The 27,602-nt window shown below is 38.5% G+C and overlaps 2 non-coding genes across 2 annotated transcripts; one reads left to right on the forward strand and one right to left on the reverse strand.

Moving 5' to 3' along the window:
- The first annotated feature begins 12,367 nt into the window (after window positions 1-12,367).
- On the forward strand, window positions 12,368-12,474 carry LOC121204297 (small nucleolar RNA R71). Its single transcript, XR_005899225.1, has one exon. It is a non-coding gene; the product is annotated as a small nucleolar RNA R71 (small nucleolar RNA).
- Window positions 12,475-17,731: 5,257 nt separating this feature from the next.
- LOC121204434 (small nucleolar RNA R71) lies at window positions 17,732-17,838 on the reverse strand. The gene has a single exon (XR_005899359.1). It is a non-coding gene; the product is annotated as a small nucleolar RNA R71 (small nucleolar RNA).
- Window positions 17,839-27,602: the final 9,764 nt, after the last annotated feature.

Below are 27,602 nucleotides of genomic sequence, written 5' to 3' on the forward strand. Positions count from 1 at the left end.
AAACATTTTGTATGGCATGACATTAATACTAGCCCCTAAATCAGCTAAAGCATTTTTAACATTTAAGCTACCAATTAAACAAGGAATTGTAAAACTTCCTGGATTTTTAAATTTGTTGGCTAGCTTGTTCTATAAAATGGCTGAGCAAACCGCATTTAACCCCACATGCGACGCTTCATCCAACTTCTGCTTATTTGCTAAAAGCTCCTTTAAGAATTTGACTGCATTTGGCATCTGTGAAAGAGCTTCAATAAATGGTAAGTTAATGTGACAGCCCAAAGTTGACCCTAGTCGGGAAGTGGTTTCGGGACCGCTAAACCGAGTCACCGAAATGTTTGAATGTGATACTTATTGTCTAGAATATGTAATTATGAATGTGTGAAAATATCAAGCTTCGATTTGGTTGATTGCATGTGAATTTAGTCAATAGGACTTATGTGAGAAAATTCTAAAATGTGATAGGTCAATGTGTGAGGACCTATTAGTGCAAGTGGACAAAGGGGGGACTTGCATGTCAAATTCCCCCCCTACTAGTAGTGGCCGGCCATGACAAGCATGGTAGACCAAGTTTGATGGCCAAGACATGTCATAGACATGTCTTGTTGGTGCATCATGGGTGGAAAAAATAAAATAATGGGCATGGAAATTAAATAATGAAAAGGAGTATGGTGAATACAAAAAAAGAAAAAAGAAAAATGTGTGTAGTTGTTTTCTTCCCCCCCATTGCCGTGAGCTAAAGAAAGAAAGGAGAGAATTTTTGTTCATCCTTTTCTCATCTTCATACTTGCCGAAACTAGAAAGAAAAACAAAGAAGAAAAAAATTTCTCATCCTTTGGTTCATCCTTGGCCAATAATTTTAAGGAGGAAGGAAGAAGAAAGGTGAAGAGGTTCGGCCATGCATGTAGCTAGGCTAAGGTATGTTTGATGATGTTCCATGAGATGCATGCATGTTTTAGTTGTTAGCTTGAGTTCTACCTAGCCCATGGTCTAAATCTTGCTATGTGATGGAAATGACACTTGACCATGGATGCATCATTCTTGGTTGATGTTTGATGTGGTGGTGATGAGACATGAGGATGAGTTAAGATTCGACCTAGGTAGAGGTTGTGTTAATGCCATTGCATGCTAAATATGAAGTTTGTTAATGATGCATGTGATGATGACTTGATGATTCTTGAACCTCCTTTTTAGCATTTTTGTGTGAGCACATATGTGCATTGGTTGCTAAATGGAGAAGAATCGACTAGCAAGTTGTGTGCTAAGGCCGAATGTAACCTTGCATGTTAATGAGCAATGCATGTGTTAAATTGATGGAAAGGGGGAGGATGCTTTACTAGTGTGTATATGTGTGTATTAAGTGTTGAAATCGACCCCAAAATAGACATGCATATTCGGCCAAGGGGGAAAAATTAGCTAATATGTTGTGTTGATGCATGATTTCACATGTATGTGACTTTAATGTCTAATGTATAAATATGGGCTAAGTGCTTCGTGTTCATCTTTTTGATGCCTAAATGATGAAATCAATTTATTTGTTTAATTAAGCTCAAGAGCAAAGGGGAAATAAATCCGATAAAGGGAAGGAAAAAGTGGTCGAATAGTTAGCGGGATCGTTCGACAACACCCGAGGTAAGTTCTTGAGTAAGAGAGCTTAAATTACGATGTGATTAAATCATGTTTTAAGCAAATTAAAATCATGCTCTATGTGTGGCTATTGAGCCGAATGTGCAAGGATGGTATGTGCCTTGTGTTTGAGTTTTGCAAATGAAAATGAAATACGAATGTGCCATGAATTATTGTTAGATGTGCATGATTAATTGAATGCTGTCCGGGCTAAGTCCGAAGGCTTTGTGCTAAGTGACTATATCCGGACTAAGATCCGAAGGCATTTGTGCGAGTTATTAATTCCGGGTTAAGTCCCGAAGGCCTTTGTGCGAGATACTAATTCCGGGTTAAGTCCCGAAGGCATTCGTGCGAGTTTTAAAATTCCGGGTTAAGTCCCGAAGGCATTCGTGAAAGTTTTAAAATCCGGGTTAAGTCCCAAAGGCATTGTATGAGTTACTATAACCGGGCTATGTCCCGAAGGCACTTGAACGAGGAGCTATATCCGGTTAAATTCCGAAGGTACGTGATTTTGGTAATGAATGAGCTTGCTGTAAAATTTCAGCTAATACTCGAAAAACATCCCAATATTGGGATAAGTTATGTATGTGTTGAATTTAATCGAGCCCTTACAAATAAATATTCGCTCAGTTGATGAACGAGCTACCGGCCTTCGGCTAAGTTGGTCTTTTGTGTATGTACATAAGGGTTAACGTTGTGAAGTAAGTTTGATATTGGAAAATTTGTGTATTATGAAATATTCCGTTTAGCTAAATGTGTGCTATGCTTTCGTTATGCTGGAATTTCTTGCTCAAAACTTACTAAGCATAAATTGCTTACTTCGTTCCATTGCTCCTCTGTTTTATAGATTTTTGGTTCTCCAGCTATCGGACTCGGGATCTTGAAGTCGAAGTCGCCCACACTATCAAAGGCTCTTTTGGGTACTCTTTTGGTTGAATTTTAATATGGCATGTTTAGGACGACCCATTGTTGTTTTTCGAGTACTTTATGTGATGTATAAGTTTTGGATAGCCATGTGAAAATGGCTTATATGTGTTTAAGTATAATGTTATAATCATTTAGTGTGGATATGCTTGACAAGGATTGGCTACGGGGATGGTTAATCACTTTCATAAATTGTGCTATGTATGCAAAAAGGGCTAGTTGAACCATGAAATAGGTAAAGCCTACCTTAAAGGTAGATGCTGACAGCATCAGTGACGTAGATTTGGAAAATCACTAAAAATAGTAGGAATGGAATTAAATAGTGAATAAATTATGTAAACAAACCTTGAAGAATCTACTTTCATAGGGAAGTAACGAAACAATCATACGGACAGTATGTTAAGAGATATTAAGGTTCTCGTTAGACAGGGTCAGAACGGGTTCTGGATTCCTTGTTCCGACTTTGGAAATTGATTATAAATTAACCAGAGATAATTAGGAGTCATACCATATATGTATAGATTCCTCTCTGAGTCTAGTTTCTATAGAAACAAACAGCATCAGTATTGGAGCCCTGTACAAGGAGATATCCAAGTCGTAGTGCGCAAAGGTCAGGGTAGTCGATCCCTGTAACATGGGAGACTTTAACTAATAAACTGTACTAATTGGGCCGATAAAAAATTCTAGAAAAAAATATGTAGATAGGCATATGAGTCTAGTTTCAGGGAAAAATCACGAAACTGATTTTCGAGTTGTGAAGCTCAAGATATGATTTTTAAAGCGACTAGTACACAGATTGGGCAGTGTCTGGAAATTTTTCAAAGTTTGTTAACACCTCGTGTTCGACTCCGGTGTCGGACTCGGGTTCGGGGTGTTACATTTTATTGGTATCAGAGCTACGGTTTAGTCGATTCTAGGACTACCGTAATGTTTTGGGTCTAGCTATACATGCCATTTTATGTGATTACTTGATAGTGTGGTGATTTCTGACAATTGTAAATGTGTTTATTTATAGTAATGGATCCCGATCGTGACCGAGAGGTAGCTGATGATCTTGAGAGTGTAGCGCCTGCTCCCGCACAAGGGACAGTGCCGGCAGACTCTCAACCTAATGCTAGTAATCCGAATGATGAAGCTAGACAAGCATTCTATAGCGTGATGAATGATTGGTTCAACCAATACATTCGAACTAATATGGCTGTTCCACAACCTCCATTCCCGACAAATACTACCCCGCACCTACAATACCACTGGTAACAGACCAAATAAGGTCAAATAAGCCCCCAGTTGACAGAATCTGAAAACATGGGGCTACTGAATTTAAGGCTATGGATAGCGATGATGCCGAGCAAGCTGAATTTTGGCTGGACAACACTATCCGGGTACTCGATGAGCTATCTTGTACACCCGATGAATGCCTAAAGTGTGCTATCTCCTTGCTACGTGATTCTGCCTACTATTGGTGGAGTACTCTGACTTCCGTTGTGCCCCGAGAGCAAGTAACTTGGGAGTTTTTCCAAACTGAGTTTCGGAAAAAGTATATCAATCAGAGGTTTGTTGATCAAAAACGGAAGGAATTTCTTGAGCTTAAGCAAGGCTCCATGTCGGTTACTGATTACGAGCGAAAATTTGTTAGACTTAGCAAATACGCTCGAGAATGTGTTTCGTCCGAAGCTATTATGTGTAAACGCTTCGAGGATGGGCTGAATGAAGATATAAAAATGTTCGTTGGCGTTCTTGAAATACGAGAGTTCGTGGTACTTGTTGAACGAGCTTGTAAAGCCGAAGAGCTTAGAAAAGAAAAGCAAAGAGTTGATGAGGGAACTGGAGAGTTTCGTAAAAGATCCTCGGGAAGGTCTCTTCAACAGACATCGAAGAGATTTCGGGATGATGCGGGCCAGTTTAGAGGCACTTCGGGCTTTTTTAGACGAGATCGTGATCGACCCCTTGTGGGTACACGAGGCATTTCAGTCGCCAGTGTTGGGAATGAACGTCGAGCCAGAACGAAATGCCGATATTGCGGTAAATGGCATTCGGGGAGTTGTAGATTCCCTGACCGCTCCTGTTACAAATGCGGATCAGTTGACCACTTCATTAAAGATTGCCCGAGGTTGTCGGGACAGAATGTAAATCAGAGTGGGAGACCGGGTGCTACCACTGCTCGGGGTAGACCATCTGGAAATGTGAGCAATACTGGTGGTGGTCAGAGAGGATCTAGAGATGATATAACCAGATCCGAAGCTCGTGTGCCTGCTAGAGCTTATGCTATACGTGCCCGCGAGGATGCTTCTTCGCCTGATGTTATTACCGGTACATTCACTCTCTTTGATACTAATGTAATTGCTTTGATTGACCCCGGTTCTACTCATTCTTACATATGTGAAACCTTAGCATCCAGTAAGACTTTACCTATTGAGTCTACTGAGTTCGTAATTCGGGTGTCAAATCCCTTGGGTCGTTACGTGCTTGTCGACAAAGTGTGTAAGAAATGTCCCCTGGAAATTCGAGGTTCCTATTTTCCGGTGGACTTGATGCTTTTGCCGTTTGATGAATTTGATGTTATCCTTGGTTTGGATTGGTTGACCGCGCATGATGCGATTGTGAATTGCAAGAGCAAGACTATTGATTTGAGGTGCGCAAATAACGAAGTAGTCCGAATTGAGTCTGCGGACTTGGAGGGGATGCCAGCTGTAATATCAGCAATGTTGGCACAGAAATATGTAAGAAAAGGGTGCGAAGCATACCTTGCGTATGTACTTGATGACAAAGAATTAGAAAAGAAACCCGAATCTGTGCCGGTGGTTTGTGAATACCCGGATGTTTTTCCGGAAGAATTACCGGGTTTACCACCTGTTCGGGAGGTAGAGTTTGGTATTGAGCTTGTACCTGGGACTACGCCGATTTCGATAGCTCCGTATCGTATGGCACCAACCGAGTTAAAGGAGTTGAAAGCTCAGTTGCAAGAACTGACGGATAGAGGTTTCGCTCGACCAAGTTTCTCACATTGGGGTGCACCAGTATTGTTCGTGAAAAAGAAGGACGGAACCATGAGGTTGTGCATTGACTATCGTCAGCTGAATAAAGTGACGATAAAGAACAAATATCCGTTGCCGCGCATCGATGATTTGTTCGACCAACTGAAGGGAGCCTCAGTGTTCTCAAAAATAGATTTAAGATCGGGCTATTATCAGTTGCGAATTCGAGATTCAGATATTCCCAAAACTGCCTTCAGAATGAGATATGGTCACTACAAATTCTTAGTGATGCCGTTTGGGCTCACTAATGCCCCTGCGGTATTTATGGATTTGATGAATCGGATCTTCAGACCGTATTTGGATCGGTTCGTAGTTGTGTTCATTGATGACATTTTGGTCTATTCAAGAGATGAGACCGAACATGCTGAGCATCTGAGGCTAGTGCTGCAAATTTTGCGGGATAAGCAGTTATATGCTAAGTTCAGTAAGTGTGAGTTCTGGTTAAGAGAGGTTAGCTTCTTGGGTCATGTGGTATCCGCGTCGGGTATTCGAGTTGACCCGAACAAAATTTCAGCCATACTTGACTGGAAACCTCCGAGAAATATTACTGAAGTTCGGAGCTTTTTGGGGCTCGCCGGTTATTACCGACGATTTGTCAAAGGTTTCTCGATGATAGCCACACCAATGACGAAGCTACTTCAAAAGGATGTTAAGTTCGAGTGGACGGAGAAATGTCAGAAAAGTTTCGACCAACTGAAAACTCATTTGACTGAAGCTCCAATTTTGGTGCAACCCGAATCAGGTAAAGAGTTTGTCATTTATAGTGACGCATCCCTACTTGGGTTGGGTTGCGTATTGATGCAAGAAGGTCGAGTCGTGGCCTATGCGTCGAGACAATTGAAGCCACACGAGAGGAATTATCCGACCCATGATCTCGAACTAGCTGCCATCGTGTTTGCTTTAAAAATATGGCGACATTATCTGTTTGGTGAGAAGTGCCATGTATTTTCGGATCACAAAAGTCTCAAATATTTGATGACTCAACGAGACTTGAATCTGCGACAAAGACGTTGGCTTGAGTTGTTGAAAGATTACGAGCTTGTCATTGATTACCACCCGGGAAAGGCTAACGTGGTTGCGGACACCTTAAGCCGGAAGTCATTGTTTGCTTTACGAGCGATGAGTGTGCATTTGTCTGTTCTACCAGACAATGTGTTAGTAGCTGAATTAAAAGCTAAACCATTATTGACTCACCAAATTCGTGAAGCTCAGAAAGTCGATGATGAATTGGTTGCAAAACGGGCTAAGTGTGTTCCGAACGAGGAATCGGAGTTTCAAATTGATGATGATGATTGTTTGAGGTTCAGAAATCGTTTGTGTGTTCCAAGGAATTCGGAACTCATTTCGATGATTCTGAACGAAGCCCATTGTAGCCGAATGTCAATTCACCCGGGGAGTACGAAAATGTACAACGATTTGAAACGTCAATTTTGGTGGCATGGTATGAAACAGGACATCTCCGACTTTGTTTCGAGATGTTTAATATGTCAACAAGTGAAAGCGGAACATCAAGTGCCTTCAGGATTACTCCAGCCGATCATGATACCCGAGTGGAAATGGGATCGAGTCACAATGGACTTTGTGTCCGGACTGCCCTTGTCAGCAAGTAAGAAGGATGCGATATGGGTTGTTGTTGATAGACTGACTAAGTCGGCTCATTTCATCCCCGTACGTACGGATTTTTCATTGGATAAACTAGCTGAATTGTACGTTTATCAAATTGTGAGATTACACGGGGTACCTGTTTCTATCGTGTCGGATAGAGATCCGAGATTCACCTCACGATTTTGGAAGAAATTGCAAGAAGCTCTGGGTACCAAGCTGCATTTTAGCACTGCTTTTCACCCCCAAACCGATGGTCAATCCGAGCGGATAATTCAGATACTTGAGGATATGTTGAGATGTTGCATCCTCGAGTTCAGTAGTTCATGGGAACGATATTTACCTTTGATTGAATTCGCTTACAACAATAGTTTTCAATCAAGTATTAAGATGGCACCTTACGAGGCTTTGTACGGTCGTAAATGCCGTACACCATTGCTTTGGACCGAGCTCGGTGAAAGTAAAATTTTCGGAGTTGATTTGATTAAAGATGCTGAACAGAAAGTAAAGGTAATCCGTGAAAGTCTGAAGGTAGCCACGGATCGTCAGAAGTCGTACGCAGATTTGAAACGAAAAGACATCGAGTATCAGGTGGGAGGCAAAGTGTTCCTTAAGGTTTCACCTTGGAAAAAGATACTCAGGTTCGGCCGTAAGGGCAAGTTGAGCCCAAGATTCATTGGGCCGTACGAAATCTCCGAACGAGTTGGTCCGGTTGCGTATAGATTGATTTTGCCCCCGGAGCTTGAAAAGATTCATGACGTCTTTCATGTTTCGATGCTTCGACGCTATCGATCTGATCCATCGCACATAATTAGCCCATCAGAGGTTGAAATTCAAGTCGACATGAGCTATGAAGAAGAACCGATGCGTATCCTAGCTTGTGAAGTGAAGGAGTTGCGAAACAAAAGAGTTCCGCTAGTAAAGGTGTTATGGCACAAACACGGGATCGAGGAAGCTACTTGGGAGACCGAGAGCTCGATGAAAGAACGATACCCAAACCTATTTACCGGTAAGATTTTCGGGGACGAAAATTTCTTAAGTGGGGGAGAGTTGTGACAGCCCAAAGTTGACCCTAGTCGGGAAGTGGTTTCGGGACCGCTAAACCGAGTCACCGAAATGTTTGAATGTGATACTTATTGTCTAGAATATGTAATTATGAATGTGTGAAAATATCAAGCTTCGATTTGGTTGATTGCATGTGAATTTAGTCAATAGGACTTATGTGAGAAAATTCTAAAATGTGATAGGTCAATGTGTGAGTACCTATTAGTGCATGTGGACAAAGGGGGGACTTGCATGTCAAATTCCCCCTACTAGTAGTGGCCGGCCATGACAAGCATGGTAGACCAAGTTTGATGGCCAAGACATGTCATAGACATGTCTTGTTGGTGCATCATGGGTGGAAAAAATAAAATAATGGGCATGGAAATTAAATAATGAAAAGGAGTATGGTGAATACAAAAAAAGAAAAAAGAAAAATGTGTGTAGTTGTTTTCTTCCCCCCCATTGCCGTGAGCTAAAGAAAAGAAAGGAGAGAATTTTTGTTCATCCTTTTCTCATCTTCATACTTGCCGAAACTAGAAAGAAAAACAAAGAAGAAAAAAATTTCTCATCCTTTGGTTCATCCTTGGCCAATAATTTTAAGGAGGAAGGAAGAAGAAAGGTGAAGAGGTTCGGCCATGCATGTAGCTAGGCTAAGGTATGTTTGATGATGTTCCATGAGATGCATGCATGTTTTAGTTGTTAGCTTGAGTTCTACCTAGCCCATGGTCTAAATCTTGCTATGTGATGGAAATGACACTTGACCATGGATGCATCATTCTTGGTTGATGTTTGATGTGGTGGTGATGAGACATGAGGATGAGTTAAGATTCGACCTAGGTAGAGGTTGTGTTAATGCCATTGCATGCTAAATATGAAGTTTGTTAATGATGCATGTGATGATGACTTGATGATTCTTGAACCTCCTTTTTAGCATTTTTGTGTGAGCACATATGTGCATTGGTTGCTAAATGGAGAAGAATCGGCTAGCAAGTTGTGTGCTAAGGCCGAATGTAACCTTGCATGTTAATGAGCAATGCATGTGTTAAATTGATGGAAAGGGGGAGGATGCTTTACTAGTGTGTATATGTGTGTATTAAGTGTTGAAATCGACCCCAAAAATAGACATGCATATTCGGCCAAGGGGGAAAAATTAGCTAATATGTTGTGTTGATGCATGATTTCACATGTATGTGACTTTAATGTCTAATGTATAAATATGGGCTAAGTGCTTCGTGTTCATCTTTTGATGCCTAAATGATGAAATCAATTTATTTGTTTAATTAAGCTCAAGAGCAAAGGGGAAATAAATCCGATAAAGGGAAGGAAAAAGTGGTCGAATAGTTAGCGGGATCGTTCGACAACACCCGAGGTAAGTTCTTGAGTAAGAGAGCTAAAATTACGATGTGATTAAATCATGTTTTAAGCAAATTAAAATCATGCTCTATGTGTGGCTATTGAGCCGAATGTGCAAGGATGGTATGTGCCTTGTGTTTGAGTTTTGCAAATGAAAATGAAATACGAATGTGCCATGAATTATTGTTAGATGTGCATGATTAATTGAATGCTGTCCGGGCTAAGTCCCGAAGGCTTTGTGCTAAGTGACTATATCCGGACTAAGATCCGAAGGCATTTGTGCGAGTTATTAATTCCGGGTTAAGTCCCGAAGGCCTTTGTGCGAGATACTAATTCCGGGTTAAGTCCCGAAGGCATTCGTGCGAGTTTTAAAATTCCGGGTTAAGTCCCGAAGGCATTCGTGCGAGTTTTAAAATTCCGGGTTAAGTCCCGAAGGCATTCGTGCGAGTTTTAAAATCCGGGTTAAGTCCCAAAGGCATTGTATGAGTTACTATAACCGGGCTATGTCCCGAAGGCACTTGAACGAGGAGCTATATCCGGTTAAATTCCGAAGGTACGTGATTTTGGTAATGAATGAGCTTGCTGTAAAATTTCAGCTAATACTCGAAAAACATCCCAATATTGGGATAAGTTATGTATGTGTTGAATTTAATCGAGCCCTTACAAATAAATATTCGCTCAGTTGATGAACGAGCTACCGGCCTTCGGCTAAGTTGGTCTTTTGTGTATGTACATAAGGGTTAACGTTGTGAAGTAAGTTTGATATTGGAAAAATTGTGTATTATGAAATATTCCGTTTAGCTAAATGTGTGCTATGCTTTCGTTATGCTGGAATTTCTTGCTCAAAACTTACTAAGCATAAATTGCTTACTTCGTTCCATTGCTCCTCTGTTTTATAGATTTTTGGTTCTCCAGCTATCGGACTCGGGATCTTGAAGTCGAAGTCGCCCACACTATCAAAGGCTCTTTTGGGTACTCTTTTGGTTGAATTTTGATATGGCATGTTTAGGACGACCCATTGTTGTTTTTCGAGTACTTTATGTGATGTATAAGTTTTGGATAGCCATGTGAAAATGGCTTATATGTGTTTAAGTATAATGTTGTAATCATTTAGTGTGGATATGCTTGACAAGGATTGGCCACGGGGATGGTTAATCACTTTCATAAATTGTGCTATGTATGCAAAAAGGGCTAGTTGAACCATGAAATAGGTAAAGCCTACCTTAAAGGTAGATGCTGACAGCATCAGTGACGTAGATTTGGAAAATCACTAAAAATAGTAGGAATGGAATTAAATAGTGAATAAATTATGTAAACAAACCTTGAAGAATCTACTTTCATAGGGAAGTAACGAAACAATCATACGGACAGTATGTTAAGAGATATTAAGGTTCTCGTGAGACAGGGTCAGAACGGGTTCTGGATTCCTTGTTCCGACTTTGGAAATTGATTATAAATTAACCAGAGATAATTAGGAGTCATACCATATATGTATAGATTCCTCTCTGAGTTTAGTTTCTATAGAAACAAACAGCATCAGTATTGGAGCCCTGTACAAGGAGATATCCAAGTCGTAGTGCGCAAAGGTCAGGGTAGTCGATCCCTGTAACATGGGAGACTTTAACTAATAAACTGTACTAATTGGGCCGATCAAAAATTCTAGAAAAAAATATGTAGATAGGCATATGAGTCTAGTTTTAGGGAAAAATCACGAAACTGATTTTCGAGTTGTGAAGCTCAAGATATGATTTTTAAAGCGACTAGTACACAGATTGGGCAGTGTCTGGAAATTTTTCAAAGTTTGTTAACACCTCGTGTTCGACTCCGGTGTCGGACTCGGGTTCGGGGTGTTACAATTAATGTGTAATTTCTTTAATAGTTTAAAGAATTTACCAAATTGTTCATTTGTACAGTCTTTCCTTGTCGCATTAGGGTATGGCACTCGTGGTTTGTACTCTTTACTTACCAGTTTTTGCTTATTGTGGTCTACCTGGCCTTTACCTTTACTTACCATAATTCCTTGCCTCGGTTCTGGTTCAGGTTCAACTAACCCTTCCTCGTCTTGGATGGTAATTGCATTGAGTTGTTCCCTTAGGTTAGATTTAGTGTTACTCAGCAGGCTACCTTGTGGTCGTTCAGAAATGAGTTTTGAGCCCTTGGATGGATGCCTGTTGATTCTTAAGTGTTGTTTTGGTATTTTAAAAGCGAATTTCTGACACCGAGATAAACGTTGTTAGCATCTCCTCAAGGTTCAGCTTCTTTTCCTGTTTGTAAGGTGGTTGTTGGAAGCCTGGAGGCGGTGGTGGTCTCTGATTCCTTTGGCCTCCCCATGAGAAATTTGGGTGTTCCTCCATCCTGCATTATAAGCGTTACTATAAGGATTATTTTAAGGTCGAGGATTATTACCCATATAATTTAATTGTTTGTTTTCCATGATGTGGTCATAAGGTGGGTATTCTGAATTGCTCGTCCCTCCTTCACTTACATTGCATTGCATCACTGGGTGAACCTGTGAAGAACCAAGAAAATCGTCAATTTTTCTATTCAAAAGTTCTATCTGATTAGAGAGCATAGTGACCGAATCAACGTTAAAAACGCCGATTGCTTTCGTTGGCTTTGTGCTCATGACTTGCCACTGGTAATTATTCAGTGACATCTCTTCTATAAATTCATAAGCATCCTCAGGTGTCTTATTATTGATAGTCCCACCAGCAGCTGCGTCAACCATCTGTCTAGTTGAAGGATTCAAGCCATTGTGAAAAGTTTGAACCTATATCCAGAGTGGTAACCCATAGTGAGGGCACCTTTTCAACATATCCTTGTATCTCTCCAATGCATCGTAGAGTGTTTCTAGATCCATCTGCACAAAAGAAGAGAGATCATTCCTTAATTTAGCCATTTTAGCCGGTGAAAAATATTTTAGTAAAAATTTTTCGGTCATTTGTTCCCAAGTAGTGATTGACCCTCGTGGTAACGAGTTCAACCATTGTTTAGCCTTATTCTTTAATGAAAAGGGAAATAACCGAAGGCGTATAGCATCGTTAGAAACGCCATTGATTTTAAATGTGTCGCAAAACTCCAAAAAATTCGCAAGTGATTGTTTGGATCATCATCCTACAAACCATCAAACTGAACAAATAGCTGTATCATTTGAATCGTGTTAGGTTTCAGTTCAAAATTATTTGCAGCAATAGCAAGCCTAACTATACTTGACTCAATTCCTGTTAAATTTAGTTAGCATAATCATACATAGTGCGTGGAGCATGATTCTGATTTACTAGATCAGTAGCAATCATAGGAGGTAGAGGATTTTCCTGATTTTTTAGGCATCTCCTCGGTTGTGGTTTGAATATCGTCCTCTTGCTCTTCCTCTGTGTATCTTAAGCTTCGCCTTATTTCTCTTCGGTTTCTGCGAGTTGTGTGATCGATCTCACTATCAAAAAGTAATGGTCCTGATTGGTTTCTTCTGGTCATAAACTAGAAAAACCTATTAGAAGCGAATAAGAGAGAAAATTAGAAAAGAAAATAAAAATTTAAATTGTAAATAAAGTAAAATGGCTAAAGTAATAAAAATCTAGTGTTCCTAATATCTTAGTTCCCCAACAACGGCGCCAAAAACTTGATACGTGATATTCGCGACAGGTTTTAAAAATTTATAATTAATCGTCCTTAAAACTAACTATTATCACAATGAAGGCAAGTGTACATATCGAACAGTAGTATAGCTTTAGCAAGATCGGATTATCGAACCCAAAGGAACCAAGAGTACTAGTAATTACTTTCTTTTTATTATCTAGCCTAAAAATTAAGGGATTTGTTTATCTAAACTAATTAACTAAACTAAGGGTGCACCGACGCTGTCTCAATTTCAATTCTTTCTGTGACAGAAGATACTTGAGACTTTTATAATCAGTGTAAATATAACACTTTTCGCCTTATAGGTAATGTCTCCAAATCTTCAAGGTAAATATCATTACTGCTAATTCTAGATCATATGTCGAATAATTGTGTTCATGCAGTTTCAATTGCCGTGAAGCATAGGCTATTACCTTTCCGTTTTGTATCAATACACACCCGAGACCATCTAAAGAAGTATCACTGTACACAATGAAATCTTTTCCCGACTCTAGCAAAGTCAATATTGGTGCCTCTGTCAACATTTGCTTCAACATTTCAAAACTTTTTCGACACTGCTCACTCCAAACAAACGGAACATTCTTTTGCAGTAACTTTGTCATCGGTAAAGCTATTTTTGAAAATCCCTTTACAAACCTTCGATAATATCCGGCCAACCTAAGGAAACTATGTACTTCTAACACATTTCTAGAAATTTTCCACTAAAGTATGGCTTCAATCTTCTTTGGACCTACTCTTATCCCATCTGCTGGTACTACATGACCAAGGAATACAACCTCTATTAACTAAAACTCACACTTACTTAATTTCCCATATAATTGCTTCTCTCGCAATGTTTGCAAAACAATTTGAAGATGCTATTCATGTTCAGTTTCAAACTTCGAATATACTAAAATATCATCAATAAAAACTACTACAAACTGATCCAAGTACGATTGGAAAATCCGATTCATAAGATCCATAAAAGCAGCTGGAGCATTTGTTAACCCAAATGGCATCACCAAAAATTCGTAATTCCCATACCATGTACAGAATGTCTGTAACACCCCTAACCCGTATCCAACACCGAAACAGGGCTCGAGGCATTACAGGAACTTTACACTTTCAGTATACTAACTCTGGTCACAAAATTTCATTTGAATTTAAAACCTATCAATCATGAACATCTCGTCCCTTGTATAGGCCTTTGAGACCTATAACATATCGGAAGGCAATGCGAGACAAATACGGGCACGTTCGATTAACCTTGGGCTCCTTAAAAAATTTTCCTTAACATAAAGGGACACACGTTCGTGTAGGTGAGCAGTGTGGATTCACACACCCAAGTATCTTGGGGCATGCCCATGCTCTTCAACCGTGGGCAACACTGACTTATCAACAAGGCCATGGAACATGCCCATACTGCCTGCCCGTGGACGAAACTGTCATTTTACACGGCCATGGCGCACGCCCGTGTAGCCTACCCGTGTACAACTTTGAGCTAAAATTTTAAGTGCAGGGAACACACAACCATAACACATGCCTATGGGAGAGAACCGTGTGTCTCACACGGCCTAGACACACGCCCGTGTATCTAACCATGTGGACCATAATAGGCTATTTTCTAAGCCTTTAGTCACCCTTTTCTACTACTTGTGCCTAATAGTTACCAAGTTTGAGAGAAAGCATGATTATACACTTGTAAATAATCTAAATGAAAATAGTTGTATAGAGACCTCATATCATTGGTTTCATACATAAATGGTTATTTCCTATTTAGTGTCATGGGTTCCCATATTCATTAATCCATCTGAAATTGGCTCATTCATGTGATTCATTGTCAATTGATAGTAACCCATAGCCAATTTTCATGGCCATATACAAAGAGATAAACATATTTTTACATGCCTTTACTGGGCAAATCAAATGACACATATAACAAAATAGTAAAAAATACTATACATGTCATTGAACAAAATAAACAGAGTCTTTATACCAAAGCTTGTTTAGTTAATAGTATGTTGCTTCTCCCACCCGTCTTCCAATCCTTATGAGTCATCGAGCTCTAAAAAACAGGGAAAAGAGAGGGATAAGCATTTTCATGCTTAGTAATCTCGTTGAGTTTCTAGGAAATCTCGATGGAATACCCATTATTCGTCAATTCATTTAAATGATCTTTCCATATATACGCTCCCGCGAACCTCACATCATATGGCGAGATTACCAGTCCAGGTTAAATCCCCCATTATATGAACTCATAAGGTGATGTCGGGATTGCCAGTCCAGGCTAAATCCCTTATAACAACGAACACCCTTAATGAGCTCGGATCTGAGTTACTAGTCCAGGCTAAATTCAGATCCTAATCGGATTACCCGTCTGGGCTAAATCCACAATGCACTCATATTCTTCAAGAGGCTTGATCATTCAAGAAACAACCATCCGGGTTAGATTCCTTTCCATACTCGAGATCACGGATTACCCGTCCGGGTTAAATCCTTGCTGTATGATCAACCATAAATTATACATATTTTTACCCCATGTTTAATGCATTTTATGGATGATTTACCATTAGAATTGGTGAATTCAATGCTCCTAATGCTTTAATTTCATGTTTTATACTTAGGAGAGCATAGGAGAGCGAAAGGAACGAGAAACGGGCCAAAAATGGAGAAAATAGGCCAAGGTACAAAATCAACACGGCCTGGACCTCCTCACACAGGCAGACTACACGGCTGTGTCAATTTGGTAGGCCTGAGCATGGACTGAAGTAATCGAACACGGGGGTGTGACACGGGCGTGTCCCTAGCGAGCCCAAGTTGAGTCCAATTCGGAAAGGGCTAATTTTGAGGGCTTCTAGGCATTCCAAAGCCTATAAATACACCCTAGAGAAAGAAAAAAAGGGAGACGGAGATTAAGGAGTAAAGAATTACTCCAAGGAAGCCGATTGATCCATCTCAGAAGCCAGATTCATCATCAAGACTTAAGATCTCTCCTCAATTTCCCTTCAGGAGTTTTGGGTTTTCTTTATGTTTTGTATTCTTTATTCTTCTGAGATGTTTTCTTATTTAGTTATGAATTAAAACCCCTAATTATGAAATCTAAGACGAATCTTGTTATTATTTTCTGAATCGTATGATAAATATTTAACTTGTTCTTAATTATGTGTTCTTAATTCTTGTTTTGATATCCCAGGATATTAATTCAAGACATGCTCTTATTCAGAGGAGGAATAGACCCTGTCTAATAGTACATTTGTCATAATTAAGAGGAGTTGATTGCGCGCCTAGACATAGGGTGACAAGATTTTTCTGGATTAGGGTGAAACCTAATAAGGGGATCCATAGATCGAGTTAATGCAACCCTAGAGTGTTAATTAGAGAAAAGTCTCGATTATTCAATCTAGAGATTAGACGTTATTAGTCTTGAATAGGGATAATAACATAACTTAGGGATCTCTACGGAACAAGTTGAATGAATAAATCGTCCGATTCAGAGCCAGAATAACAAGTAAAGTCTAGGTGGATTTTTCCTTAGGTATTGTCTTAAGTCAATCGATTTTTCCCAAAAGCAATTCCCCAATTCTTTTCTCTGTGCGTTCTTAGTTTAGGTAATTAGTTAATTAAAACAAAATCTCTTTATTCTTAGGCTAGACAATAAAAAGACAGTCATTACTAGTACTTTTAGCTCCTTTGGGTTCGACAATCCGGTCTTGCTGAAACTATACTACTGTTCGATAGGTACACTTGCCTACATTGCAATAATAGTTAGTTTAAGAACGAGTAATTATAAATATTTAAAACCTATCACGAAATCACGCGATCAAGTTTTTGGCGCCGTTGCCGGGGAACTAAGATATTAGGAATGCTTAATTTTTATTACTTTAGCCATTTATTTTTCTTGCAATTTAATTTAATTTTATTATTAGTATTATTTATTAACCTAATCTTTCTTTCTCTTGGCAGGTTTTTATAGTTTATGACTAGAAGAAACCCGTCGGGACCATTACTTTTTGACGAAGAAATCGATTGTACAGTTTGTAGAAACCAAAGAGAAATAAGGCGCAGCTTAAGATACACGGAGAACGAGCAAGAAAATGATACTCAACCCCCAACCGAAGAGATGGTTGAAAACCAAGGCAATCAGCTACCTCCTGCAATTGCGGTTAATCAAAATCCTGCTCCACGCACTATGTATGATTATGCTAAACCTTCTTTAACAGGAACTGAATCAAGCATAGTTAGACCTGCTGTAACTGCAAATACTTTTGAATTAAAACCTAACACTATTTAAATGATACAACAATTTGTTCAGTTTGATGGTTTGTAGGATGAGGATCCCAACGCTCATTTAGCCAACTTCTTAGAACTATACGATACATTTAAAATGAATGACATTTCTGATGATGCCATACGTCTTCGGTTGTTTCCCTTTTCATTGAGTAACAAAGCTAAACAATGGTTGAACTCGTTACTATGAGGGTCAATTAATGACTGAAAAATTTTTACTAAAATATTTTCCGCCGGCTAAAATAGTTAAATTATGTAATGATATCTCTTCTTTTGTGTAGATGGATTTAGAGACACTCTACGATGCATGGGAGAGATACAAGGACCTTTTGAGAAGGTGCCCTCACCATGGGTTACCACTTTGGCTTCAAGTACAAACATTTCACAATGGTCTGAATCCTTCAACTTGACAAATGGTTGACGCAGCAGCGGGCAGAACCATCAACAATAAAACACCGGAATAAGCCAATGAGTTTATAGAAGAGATGTCACTGAATAACTATCAGTGGCAAGTCATGAGGACAAAGCCAACGAAAATAGCCGGTGTTTATAACGTCGATTCGGTCACCATGCTGTCAAATCAGGTAGAACTCCTAAATAAAAAGATTGATGGTTTTCTTAGTTCTTCACAGGTTAACCCAGTAATGCAGTGCGAAGCAAGTAGTGGTGGAACAAACCATTCGGAATACCAACCTTATGGCCACAGCATGGATAACGAGCAATTAAACTACATGGGTAGTAATCCTCGACCTCAAAACAATCCATATAATGACACTTACAATTCAGGTTGGAGGAACCACCCCAATTTCTCGTGAGGCGGTCAAGGAAATCAAAGACCACAACATCCTCTGGGCTACCAACATCCACCCTACCAACAGGAAAAGAAATCAAACCTTGAAAAGATGCTTTCAAAGTTTATATCAGTGTCAGAAACCCATTTTCAGAATACAGAGACAGCACTAAAAATCAACAAGCGTCGATCCAAAGCCTTGAAACTCAGATGAGCCAGATTTCCAAACTAATCTCCGGACGACCACAAGGTAGTTTGCCAAGTAATACTGAACCTAACCCAAGGGAACAACTCAACGCAATTAATATTCAAAATGAAGAAGGAGTCGTTGAGCCTGAACCAGAACCGAGGCAAGAAACTGTGGTAAGCAAAGGTCAAGGTGAGGTAGATCAAAATACAAACAAACCAGTGACTGTCGAATATAAACCTCGTGTGCCATACCCCAACGCTACAAGAAAAGACCGCTCAGGTGAACAATTTGGTAAATTCCTTAAACTTTTAAAAAAATTACATATTAACTTACCATTTATTAAAGCTCTATCATAGATGCCAAATGCAATGAAATTTTTAAAGGAGCTTTTAGCAAATAAGCGGAAGTTGGACAAGGCGTCGCATGTGGAGCTGAACGCAGTTTGCTCGGCCATTCTCCAAAATAAACTACCCAACAAACTAAAAGACCCAGGGAGCTTTACTATTCCTTGCTTAATTGGTAGTTTAGATATTAATCATGCATTAGCTGATCTAGGGGCTAGTATCAACGTCATGCCTTACAAAATGTTTAAGCAACTAGATCTCGGGAAACCCAAATAGACTAGGATGAGCATTCAATTAGTAGATAAAACTATAAGATTCCCTAGAGGTATTATTGAAGATGTGCTAGTTAAAATCGATAAATTTATATTTCCTATTGACTTTATTGTTCTAGACATAGAAGAGGATAACAACACTCCCTTAATTCTAAGAAGGCCCTTTTTAGCAACTACTAAAACCATCATTAATGTTGGCCCAAGTGAACTCACACTCCGGGTGGGAGACGAAACAATCACCCTTCAAGCTCGCAATTCTAGCAACACATCAGGAATTGAAGGTGATCATTTAAACCATTCTACTAAACCTAACAATATGGTGAAACCTACTTTGCAGAAAATGAGTCTGAAGGAAGCACACGAGTTGTTCTCAAGCAATAGTAGAGGACCTATTCATGAAGATCGAAGGCTACAAATCGAGGAACTCGATGAATGATGGACGCACAAACCAAGAACACCCGACAAACCGAAACTACGCCAAAACGAGCCTGATAGCTCTCCAAATCAACTTAAGGTTGGTGATAAGGTCTTATTAGATGCTGCAGATCCCCACATTGTCACTACCACACCGAATGAGGAAATCCCTCTTACAGTACTCAGTATTTTTCCATTCGGTAAGTTAGAGGTGAGTCATCCCAAGTTCGGCACTTTTAAGGTAAACAACACCCGATTAAAACCTAATTTTGATGAGATTGATAGCAGGAATGAGGAGTATAAACTCTTCAAACCACTATGACCATTCATTGAAGAGGTAAGTCGAGCTTAGGCTATAAATAAGCACTTCTCGAGAGGCAATCCGAGCACTAACAATATTAATTTCTTTAAATTTTGGTATTTAACTCCTAACTTATTAATAGAAATCTTGAATACAGGTGTTTCCACGGAGACACGGCCAAGCACACGGGCGTGCTTAAGGCCGTGTGTAGAAACAGGGTAGAAGATTTCCACAAACATGGGCTGCGATAAAATGCCACGGCCGTGCTACATGGCCGTGGTTCAATCTGCCAAATAAACACGGGCGTGCGACACGCTCGTGTCTAGCACCCGTGGACAACACTATCGCAATACCACGGACGTGTGTGGAGGTACACGACCGTGGAAGAAGTGAACCACATCATACACGATCGTGTAACATGATCACATAGCCACACGGCCTATGCACATGGACGTGCCTGAAGGCCGTGTAACGACATCTTAATTCGCGACAAACACAGCTAAGCCACGGCGCACACGGGCGTGTGCCCCGGTCGTGCCATTTGAAGAATTAGAATTATCCTTTTTATTTTCCTCCCATTAAGTTTTTAAGATTAATTTATTTCCCTTTTAAACACGGCTTATCTTTGTGACTACTATCAGATTATTACATTTACTCTCTTTTTATCATTCAGAATCATGCTTGACATCCAGATTTAGTTCCAATACTCGTTCTCAACAATCCAATAATAACATCCATTCTTGATACAGGAAGTTCCACTTCTTCCCCTCTCTTATTCTTATACTTTAATATATATCTTTGTACATTGAGGGCAATGTACATCTTAAGTGTGGGGTGGGGGGGAAGAGCATTATGTCATTATCAAAAAAAATCCCTGAATGATTACCTTAATCTCTTGAAAAGCTCTCATATCATATTTAGGATAAATTTTAATTGATTTATGATTTTGATCGATATATCTTGAATTAATACATAGGGATTTATGCATTGATTGTTGAAACTTTAAGACATTAGAGAATCAAGCATGATAAGTTGATTTTTAAGAATTTAAAATTATAAGTTGTTTCCCCAAGTCTAAGTATTACTTTGAATTGGAATTCACAAGTCTAAACATCAAAAAGCCATGATTTTTGTGAGATTTTTGAGCCTTTCGAACATCTATTAATCCTTTCATGCTCACTTTTATTATTGCTTTGAGTGCGTCAGTATTGAACTGTCATTCTAGAACTTGCTTGATTATGCATGTCGAGACCACACCATTTGATTTGATATATCAAAATGATTAAGGCACTTAGGATTAACCCACTCATGCCATGAAAAACCTACCTCCACGATTAACCTTTAGTAAACCTATTTGAGCGTAAAAAGCCATTCCTTGTATTAACATCAATATTAGCCTTTAACCCATTATTATTGAAATTCTCTAAATTAATCCCTATTTTTGTCGAGATTTGAGTTGAATGGATTGCTTAGCTATGTTTTGTTCTTAATAGTTAGTCTATATTATTTTAACTTGTTCTTAAAAAAAAAACTATGTATACATATTTGTAATTTCATATTCTGAGAAGAAGCTCTGTTGTACGCAAGTGAAGATTAACTTTTTTTCTAGTTAGGTAATTTTTCAATTCAATCTCGATTCTAACCTTTTCTTTTAGCTTGTGACTACACCCCCTAACCAAGCCTCACTACAACCCTCTAAAGACCTTTTAATTGATGTATCATCTTAAATTATAGTGGTGGAGATTTGATTTTCATGCAAGCCTATGGTAATGACATTTTATTATTGACTATTGAGTGCTTCATTTATTGTCCTTAAACACCTCGAGTGATTTGAGTGAATTTTTAGTGAGGATGTGAAACTCTGTGATATTCTGAATCAAAGGTAATTACTTAGATGCGGAGAGACACCTATGTTTGCATGATTAAATACTCAACTTGGAATGTTTGAAACTTTTATGTTCTTTTAGTTGAATTCTCAATGTATGATTACCTATGGATTATTCTGAGTTATTATCGATAGAAATTATAAGTTGAGAAGAATTTATTTTGATTATGAGTTGAGAATTTTGCTTGAGGACAAGCAAATGCTTAAGTGTGGGGGTATTTGATAAACCGTAAATTATACATATTTTTACCCCATGTTTAATGTATTTTATGGATGATTTCCCATTAAAATTGGTGAATTCGATGCTCCTAATGCTTTAATTTCATGTTTTATACTTAGAAGAACATAGGAGAGTGAAAGGAACGAGAAATGGGCCAAAAACGAAGAAAATGAGCCAAGGTACAAAATCAACACAGGCTGGACCTCCTCACACGGGCAGACCACACGACTGTTTCAATTTGGTAGGCTCGAGCACGGCCTGAAGTAATCAAACACGGGCGTGTCCCTGCCGAGCCCAAGTTGAGTCCAATTCGGAAAAGGCTAATTTTGAGGGCTTCTAGGCATTCTAAAGCCTATAAATACACCCTAGAGAAGGAAGAAAAGGGAGACGGAGAATAGGGAGTAAGGAGTTACTTCAAGGAAGCCAATTGATCCATCTCAGAAGCCGGATTCATCATCAAGACTGAAGATCTCTCCTCAATTTCCCTTCAGGAGTTTTGGGTTTTATTTATGTTTTGTATTCTTTATTCTTCTGAAATGTTTTCTTATTTAGTTATGAATTAAAACCCCTAATTATGAAACCTAAGATGAATCTTGTTATTATTTTCTGAATCGTATGATAAATATTTAACTTGTTCTTAATTATGTGTTCTTAATTCTTGTTTTGATATCCCAGGATACTGATTCAAGATATGCTCTTATTCAGAGGAGGAATAGACCTTGTCTAAGAGTACATTTGTCATAATTGATCGGAGTTGATTGCGTGCCTAGACATAAGGTGACAAGATTTTGCCGGATTAGGGCGAAACCTAATAAGGGGATCCATAGATCGAGTTAATGCAACCCTAGAGTGTTAATTAGAGAAAAGTCTTGGTTATTCAATCTAGGGATTAGACGTTATTAGTCTTGAATAGGGATAATAACATAACTTAGGGATCTCTACGGAACAATTTGAATGAATAAATCCGATTCGGAGCCAGAATAACAACTAAAGTCTAGGTGGATTTTTCCTTAGGTATTGTCTTAAGTCAATCGATTTTTCCCAAAAGCAATTCCCCAATTCTTTTCTATGTACGTTCTTAGTTTAGGTAATTAGTTAATTAAAACAAAATCTCTTTATTCTTAGGCTAGATAATAAAAAGACAGTCATTACTAGTACTTTTAGTTCCTTTGGGTTCGACAATCTGGTCTTGCTAAAACTATACTACTGTTCGACAGGTACACTTGCCTACATCGCAATAATAGTTAGTTTAAGAATGAGTAATTATAAATATTTAAAACCTATCACGAAATCACGCGACCACTGCAACACATGCAGGATCTCCTTTCACATATAAAACATGGTTTATCCATCAAATTTGCTTTTTAACCTCAACCGAGACAGTTATCAACAAGTCATTATCAAATATGCATTTCATGCATTTTCATGCCATTAATAATGCAATTATCATGCATTTATAAATCATACAATCATGCATATTAGGGGTTTACTTTAAGTTATCCGAACTTACCTGGTAACAGTTTCAGAGTTAGGTTTCGATTATTCCGGAACCTTGCATTTACCTCGATTGGTCTCCGGAATTTGTTCCTCGAGGTCTATAACAACAAAATTAGCTCATTAATACCCCACATTATACATTTCAAGTTTAATATCTACCCCCGGTCCAAATGACCATTTTGCCCCTAACCTTTGACATTTTTACGATTTAGTCCTTAGGCTTGTATAATGACACATGCAATCTCTATCTTTCCCAAGCCTAACCAAACATATTTATCTCTTATGGAAACCCACATTTTTCATTATTTTCCTCATTTCTACCCCACATTTACATCTTTTGAAAAATAGTCCCTATAAGGGTTTCTCATGAAAACCAACTTGGAAAAGATGTTTAACAGACATTTATCTTTCATATTCCTCCATAATCCATCAAAATACCAATAACTCATGCATGGGTAAATTTTTGAACATGAACCCTATTATGGAATATGGGTAGAAATGGAGAGAGCAAGCTACCGGGATTTCAAAAATACAAAGAACATGAAAAATGGGGCTTGGGAGCACTTACTATTGAGCTTGAAAATTGAAGAAACCCTAGCTATGGTGTCCTCCAAATTTCGGCAGCTATGGGAAGAAGATGAGCATATTTTTGCTCCATTTTTCCCTTTTTATTTCATTAAAATGACAAATAACCAAAATGCCCTTATGTTCTTTCTTTAAAATTTCATCCATGCAAGCCTATTTTTGTCCAAAAATTTAGAATTTGGGCAAATTGATCTCCAAGACCTTCTAATTCATAACCTATAGCAATTTCATACAATTTTCTTCTAGAATTCAAGTTTTGCAATTTATTCAATTTAGTCCCTAATTTCCAATTGGACACCTTATACTTACAAATTCTTCATAAAACTTTAACACATGCATGTACTTATATTTTAGGCCTCATAATAATCATAAAATAAATATTTTTGCTGTCGAATTTGTGATCTCGAAACCACTATTCTGACTAGGCCCTATTTCGGGATGTTACAATGCTGTCTTCGGTACATCACTCTCCTTTACCTTCAACTGATAATATCCCGACCTCAAATAAATTTTTGAAAACATAGAAGCTCCTTTTAATTGATCAAATAAATCATCAATGTGAGGTAACGGGTATTTATTCTTGATAGTTACCTTATTCAACTATCGATAATCAATACACAACCATATCGAACCATCATTCTTTTTAACGAATAACACTGGAGCTCCCCATGGTGATGTACTAGGTTGTATAAACCCCAGGTCCAATAAGTCTTGCAGTTGTACCTTCAGCTCCTTCAACTCAGTAGGTGACATTCGATATGGAGGTATTGACACTGGATCTGTACCCCGGTCTACTTCAATCACAAATTCAACCTCCCGATCAAGAGGTAATCCAAGAAATTCTTCAAGAAACACATCAGGAAATTCACATACAGTTTGGATTTTACTGCATTGACTCTCAACTGAATCGGAATTAATAACATATGCTAAGAATGTAGCACATCCTTGATAAAAAAGCTTACTAGCTTTAATTGCTGAAATAACACGAACAGTCCCAGTAGTCCGAATACCATTTACTTCAATCTGATCACCACTTTCATTCTTAAAAGTGAATTTCTTTTTATAATAGTCCAAAATTACTCAATGTTCTGATAGCCAGTCCATGCCTAGTATAATGTCAAAATCGCCAAACGACATAATTAACAGATTGACACGTGATATTCGCGACAAGTTTTAAAAATTTATAATTAATCATTCTTAAAACTAACTATTATCACTATGAAGGCAAGTGTACCTATCGAACAGTAGTATAGCTTTAGCAAGACCGGATTGTCGAACCCAAAGGAACCAAGAGTACTAGTAAGTACTTTCTTTTTATTATCTAGCCTAAAAATTAAGGGATTTATTTATCTAAACTAATTAACTAACTAAGGGTGCACAGAGGGAAAATTGGGGAAAAGCTTTTAGGAAAACTCGATTGATTAAGACAATACCCAAGGAAAAATCCACCTAGACTTCACTTGTTATTTAACTCTGAATCAGATGATTTATTCACTTGACTTGATCTATAGAAATCCCTAAGTTATATTATTATCTCTCTTGAGACTAATAATGTCTAACCCTAGGTTGATTAATTAAAATTTCTTTCTAATTAACACCCTAGTGTTGCATTAACTCGAGCCATGATTCCCTTATTAGGTTTCACCCTAATCTGGCAAAATCTTGTCACCCTATCTCTAGGTGTGCAATCAACTCCACTTAATTACGACAAATTTACTCTTAGATAGAGACTTTTGCTCCTCTGAATAAGCGCATTAACTTGAATCAATATCCTGGAATATTAAAACAAGAATTAAGAACACAAAATTAAGAACAAGTCAAATATTTATTATACAATTCAGATAATAATAACAAGATCCGTCTTAGGTTTCATTCCCCTTAGGTATTTAGGGGGTTTAGTTCATAATTATGAAAGAAAACATCTCAAAAGAATAAAGATAACAAAACATAAAGAAAACCCAAATCTCCTGAAGGAAATTGAAGGGAGATCTTCAGTCTTGACGATGAATCCGGCTTCTGAGATGGATCAATCAGCTTTCCTTGAGTAATTCCTTGCCTCCTACCCTTTGTGTCTCCTCATAGTGCCTCCTCAGGTGTTTAAATAGGCTTTAGAATGCCTAAGAGCCCTCAAAAGTGTCATTTTCCGGATAAGACTATACTTGGGCTCGACAAAGACACACCCGTGTGCGATTGCTTCAGACCATGGTTAAGGCTATTAAATAGGCACGGGCATGTGGTCTACCCGTGTGAGTCGTGCTTCGATTCTGCCAAATGGACACGGCCGTGTGGCCTACTCGTGTGAGGAAGTCCAGGTAATGGTTATTTCTCATGTTGGCCCATTTTCTTCATTTTTTTGCTCGTTTCTCGCTCTTTTTACTCTCCTATGCTCACTTAAGTATAAAGCATGAAATTAAAGGATTAGGAGCGTCAAATTCACCAAATCTAAGGAGAAAGCATCCATAAATGTGCTAAGCATAGGATAAAAATATGTATAAATTACGGTTTATCACAAATTAATAGAAAAAATGTTATCCTGAATCATTAATAGACATCTTCGACATATCTGATTCACTAACATAGTTTGCCCCAATGGACTAGACACTTCTATTGTTGCTTTAGACAATTCAGGTTTTAAATTTCCCGTCTCAACCAGTTTTGTATTAACATATGAATGTGACGATCCTAGATCTATTAAAACATAAACAGGTTCTGAATGTAATAAGAATATACCTGTTACTACATCATGAGCATCCCCCTCGTCTCGAGTTTTTACAACATATGCTCTGGCCGGAGCTCTTACTTCAGATTACTGTGTAGCATTTTCACTAGCCTTTCTAATTCCACTTCTAGCAACTGAACCACTTCGGCTTGAACTTCGACCTCTGGAAACAGATTCAGATCTTTGTGATACCGTTGGTGCTACCTTACCAATTTTCGGATAGTCCTTTACAAAATGATCAGTGGATCCACAACGGAAACAACCCCTAGTTAACTTTCTACATTCTTCCCTATGTCTGTTTCCACAATATTCACATTCTGGAATTTCAACGTTCTAAGCTGGGCTTCTGATATTGCCAGTTGATACAGTAGTTTGTCTCTTTCGACTTCTGTTTCCTCTTTCTGATCTTGAACTGAATCTTCCACTACCACGAGATTCCTTCGATCGTTTGAATTGCAGACTTGAACTAGCAATTCCAGGATGTTTTCCAGCTGAATAGACAGTTGTGGAATTTTTACTCTTCCCCAGTACTTGCTCAATCATTTTAGCTCTTTCTACTAAATCTACAAACTCTATAATCCGTAAAGGCATCAATTGCAGTTGGAACTCATCTCCCAGCCCTCTTAGAAATCACTTGCATCTGTCAGCTTCAGTCGGTAAAATTCAATTGCATATCTGCTTAGTTTCAGAAATTCCTGTTCATAATCCACTGAGGACATATCTCTTTGTTTCAACATCAAAACTCCTGTTTTCGGTCTTCCATATATGTCTCTCCCAAATACTTCTTCTGAAATTCCCGTTGAAAAAATTCACAATTTACCTGTTCTTCTGGTATATTCTGAATCACTGATTCCTACCATATGTAAGCCTCTTCTTGTAATAAAGAAACAACACATACTAAA

The sequence above is a fragment of the Gossypium hirsutum genome, chromosome A07 (assembly GCF_007990345.1).
Source record: "Gossypium hirsutum isolate 1008001.06 chromosome A07, Gossypium_hirsutum_v2.1, whole genome shotgun sequence".
Classification (NCBI taxonomy): Eukaryota; Viridiplantae; Streptophyta; class Magnoliopsida; order Malvales; family Malvaceae; genus Gossypium; species Gossypium hirsutum.